This window comes from Rutidosis leptorrhynchoides, chromosome 1 (genome assembly GCF_046630445.1).
Source record: "Rutidosis leptorrhynchoides isolate AG116_Rl617_1_P2 chromosome 1, CSIRO_AGI_Rlap_v1, whole genome shotgun sequence".
NCBI classification, from domain to species: Eukaryota; Viridiplantae; Streptophyta; class Magnoliopsida; order Asterales; family Asteraceae; genus Rutidosis; species Rutidosis leptorrhynchoides.
In genome coordinates, this window is record NC_092333.1 from 211,303,125 (window position 1) to 211,308,470 (window position 5,346).

At 32.5% G+C, this 5,346-nt stretch overlaps 1 non-coding gene across 1 annotated transcript; it reads left to right on the forward strand.

Moving 5' to 3' along the window:
- The first annotated feature begins 2,258 nt into the window (after nt 1-2,258).
- Nucleotides 2,259-2,365, forward strand: LOC139887236 (small nucleolar RNA R71). Its single transcript, XR_011773075.1, has one exon. It is a non-coding gene; the product is annotated as a small nucleolar RNA R71 (small nucleolar RNA).
- Nucleotides 2,366-5,346: the final 2,981 nt, after the last annotated feature.

Consider the following 5,346-nt stretch of genomic DNA (forward strand, 5'->3'; position numbering starts at 1 on the left):
GTCATGCCACCCTTCTTAGGTACACATTGAACTGGGCTTACCCATGGACTATCAGAGATTGGATAAATTAAACCTGCATCGAGCATTTTAATAATTTCTTTCTTAACAACATCTTGCATATTAGGATTTAGTCTTCGTTGGCGTTGCACATAGGTTTTATGACCTTCTTCCATAAGGATTTTATGTGTGCAATACGAAGGACTTATGCCTTTAATGTCATAAATCTTCCATGCAATAGCTGGTTTATGAGCTTTTAGCACAGAAATGAGTCGAGATTTTTCATTTTCAGTAAGAGAAGACGATATTATTATAGGTAATTCAGATTCACCATGTAAATAAGCGTATTCCAAATGGTTTGGAGGTGGCTTTAACTCTAATATCAGTGGTTCTTCTATCGATGATTTGTATCGATATCTGTCTTCCTCTTTTAACATTTGAAGTTCTTCTTTTGTTGGTTCGTAATCATTAGCCATAAGTGTAGCTAATATTTCAGCTTCATCAATTGGTTCAGTTCCTTCTCCTAAATAACATTCTCCTGTTCCTTGTAATTCTGGAAATTCTTCTAATAATTCTGCATGTGAATCTATAGTTTTAATATAATAACATGTATCATCTGCAGATTGCGGTTGTTGCATGGCTCTATCCACAGAAAATGTAACACTCTCATCCTCTATACTTAGGGTCAGTTTCTTACCAAACACGTCTATTATTGCTTTAGCCGTGTTTAAGAATGGTCTTCCTAATATGAGAGGAACTCGAGAATCTTCTTCCATGTCCCGAATAACAAAGTTTACTGGAAATACTAAAGTACCAACTTTAACTAGCATGTTCTCCATTATCCCTCTAGGATATTTTACTGATCGATCGGCTAGTTATATGCTTATTCGTGTTGGTTTCAATTCTCCGAGGTCTAGTTTAGCGTATAGTGAATACGACATTAAATTTATACTAGCACCTAAGTCTGCCAATGCTTCTATTGAATTAAGACTACCCAGAAAACATGGAATTGTGAAACTTCCTGGATCTGAGAGTTTTTCTAGTAGTTTATTCAACAGCACTGCAGAACAATTAGCATTCATTGTAACAGCCGAGAGTTCTTCCATTTTCTTTCTATTTATGATTAGATCTTTCAATAATTTAGCATATCTTGGCATTCCTAAAATCACATCAATGAAAGGAAAATTTACATTTATTTGTTTAAACATATCCAAGAATTTGGATTGCTCGGCTTCAAGTCTTTCTTTTCTCATTTTACTCGGGTAAGGAAGCGGTGGTTGGTATGGTTTAACATAAGGCTTTGTCTTAACTGTGTTATCTTCATTAACCTTTTTAACTACCGGTTCTTTTTCCTTATCTTGCTCAGATTGTGATGCTTGTGTAGTAGGAATAGAGTCATCAGAAATTACAGGCATTTCAGGTGGTTTAAGTGTAATACCATTTCTTGTGGTAATGGTTTTAGCTGTTTTATTTCGGGGGTTAGCATTTGTATCGCTAGGTAGACTCCCCGGTTTTCTTTCACCTATCAACCTTGCTAGGTTGCTCACTTCTTGTTCCAGATTTTGGATTGAAGCTTGTTGATTTCTAAATGCTTGAGCATTTTGTTCATTAGTTTATTTCTGAGATGTGAAAAACTACTTTTGAGATTCAATTAGCTTTGACATCATATCTTCTAAATTTGCTTTTTATCATCGGTTTGTGGTGGTTTATTTGGAAAAATAGGTCTTTACTGGTTGTAAGTATTATTGAATACTTGTTGATTGCTAGGACCTTGTTGGTTGTTGTATGGAACATTTCGGTTATAATTCTAATTTTGATTGTAGTTTGGTCTTGGCGGTTGATAATTATTCTGATAATTATTTCCAGGCCTTTGGTTCATGTATGAAACATTCTCTCTTTGTTCCATTGTTTGTTCAATACTGAGACAATCTTTTGTCAAATGTGGTCCTCCACACTGCTCACAACTAATTCGTATTGTGTGAATATCTTTAGTCATCTTTTCCATTCGTCTCTCGAAAGCATCTAACTTTGCGGAAATGGAATCAAAGTCATGGCTAGAATCGGCTATAGCCGCTTTAGATGATCTAACGATGTCTTTTTCTTGATGCCACTCATGTGAGTGGGAGGCTGTGTTATCAATAATTTTGTAAGCTTTAGTTGCAGTTTTCTTCATAATGGAACCACCAGCTGCTATGTCGATGTCTTTTCGTGTAGTAATGTCGCATCCTTGGTAGAATATTTGTACTATTTGATAAGTGTCTAAACCATGTTGAGGACATCCTCTCAACAACTTTCCGAATCTTGTCCACGCCTCATATAGAGTTTCATTTGACTTCTGCGTAAATGTAACAATTTCTCCTTGAAGTCTCACGGCTTTGGATGCCGGAAAGAATCTTTTAAGAAATTTCTCAACTAAAACATCCCATGTATCAATCGCTCCTTCAGGTAACGATTCTAACCAATCTTTGGCTTCTCCCTTTAAAGTCCAGGGAAATAACATGAGATAGATCTGTTCATCCTCAACTTCTCTGATTTTAAATAGAGTACAGATCCTATTAAATGTACGAAGATGTTCATTTGGATCTTCCTTCGGCGTACCACTAAATTGGCATTGATTAGTTACCATGTGTAGGATTTATCCTTTGATTTCATAATCTGGCGCATTAATGTCTGGTTGAGTAATGGCATGACCTTGGCCAGTGCGTGTAGCCCTCATTCGATCTTCCATACTTAGAGGTTCCTGATTTTCCATGATTGAATTTGTTAAATCTGAATCACTAGAGGATTCTGATTTAATGGTTTCTTCCTCGACGATCTCAGGTTGTATGATTTGTGATTCAGGAGGAATGATTAGTGGTTCAGGATCTCTGAATTGTCCTTGAATATCCTCCGGGTTCTCAATTGTGAGGTCGGGTTCAAAAAATGGATTCTCGGAAATTTGAATTGGAGTACTTGGTCGACTAGATGATGATTCTAAAGAAAAATCAAAGGCGACAATATTGGCTAGATGTCTTGATCAAGTTACAGGTGTGAACGTATGAAAGGTGGTGAACGTTTTACTCGGTGCATTCACTGAATATCCTATTAGTTATAAAGATAAAAATTATATAAGTTATCAAATTAATAGACTTTTCTGATTTTGAGCACGTTTCGAATAGAAAATAGATGCATCAGGTAGCCAGGACCCTTTAAATCGGAAGCCCACAACTCGCCACTAACAAATCCAACTATTACTACGAACCAGAAAATTTTTGATGTCTATCAATTTAACCGCTTAAAATAATTTTTCGTTGAAATATAAAGAGAATATAGAAAATTCTATGTCCTAAAAACTAGAGCGTAGAAACGAGAAAGAAAAAGAGTGCGTCGAAAAACGTCGAAAAATAAAAGGTTGAAAAATAAGCGTCAAAAAACAAACTAAATCGTGCGTCTAAAGGTATTAAAGCTTAAAGGAATTCTATATCCAAAACGGCAATAACTTAAATAGGCACTAAAATCTATTTAAAACTCAAGCGATAAATGACATCGTAAAATTCTAAAGCATCTAAATCTTAATCTAAAGAAAAAGCACTTAAGGGATTTTACGGCAAAGCCTAAAAATCTAGAAATATAAATGAACTACGGCAAAAACTAATTTTAAAACTAATTACGAATGATAAACATAAATTACGAATTATATGATTAAAATATACAATTTATAAAAAGAAACAAGAAATGATAAAATTACTTATTTTATATAAAAATATTATTTTTATATTATTATATAAAAGTATTAATTTTATAAGTAATAAAACTAATTAATTAAAGCTAAAAACTAAAATATTAAATAATTAAACCCTAATTACTAATTAATTAATAATAATTAATTATTAATACCTTAACCCTAATCGTACGTCTGATGATTCAGGCCTGTCACCTCAGCTCATGCGATCGCATGAGTTGAGGTTTATTTTTCCATGCAGTCGCATGGATGCAGATTCAGAATGATATGCAGGCTCAAAATCTCGCAGGCTCAGTTTTGTTTTTGTTTTTTTTTTTTAATTTTTACTTTGATTTTTTTATTTTCTTATTTTATAGAAAATATAATATAACTAAAACTTATATAAAAAAAACTTATTAGTTTTTGTAACTAAAAAAAAAACTTTATAATTTAAACTCTTAAAAATATAGATATATATTTTTATATATTTTTTTTATATTTTTGTAACTTATATAAAATTATATTTTTACAAAAATAGCTTAAAAACTAAATTTTTTTATAGCGTTCTATGGCGTCCCCGGCAGCGGCGCTAAAAATACTTGATGTGTGCGAGGTGTAGTACGTAATACTATTAATTTTACTACGAAATACTATTAAATACGATACAATTTTACACTAGTTATTTATTATTTATTGAATGGATATACCTAAACCTTGCTACAACACTTATAGGTAGTGTACCTAATCATAGAGTAGTGTAGTTTTTAGTAAGTCCAGTTCGTTCCACAGGGATACAGCTGAGTTTAATGCTATATATATTTTAAACTATTTTTGTATATGAATATATTTATATAAGTAGTATTATTATTATTATTATTATTAAAAGGGGGTTTTTACCGTTTAGTGACCGGTTTGTCGATTTTATGTCTTAAGTCACAATTAAAACCTAATGTAAAATATTAAATATAAATACAACTTAATGTAAAGCGTAAAGTAAATGACGATAAATAAAAGTGTGATAATTAAAATGACGATAAATAGAAGTACGATGAGATATAAATTAGGAGAATTATGCTTATTTAAACTTCCGTAATTATGATGTTTGACGTGTTGATTTTAATTTATTACCATGGGTTAATTGTCCTTTGTCCTGGATTATTCGATATGTCCATCTCGTTTTGTCCATAATAGTCCATTGGTCATAATTATAAAGTGCGAGAGTCTTTGCCAAATTAACCTTATACCCGAACTCAAATATTCCAACTAATTGGGGATTCGAACTGTAACAAGGTCTTAATACTTTGTTTAATGAATACACCAGGTTATCGACTACGTGTAATCCAAGGTTTTAATACTTTGTTAACAATTACACCAATTACCCTTGAATGTAATCCACCACTGTTTTAATGAGTCCAGTGACTATTAATCCATCCCCGTGTCCGGTCAAATGAACAATTATTAGTATTTATATATATCCCGCCCACCGTACCCAGTCAAGCGTATGTGGTTATATATAAACACGTCAAATTATAAATCTCTATATTAAATCAACGAGATATCATTTAATTAATATAAAGCCCATTAATAGCCCATAGTCCAATTTCCACAAGTGTCAGTCTTTTGTCCAAACCCCAATTATAGTCCAAAAC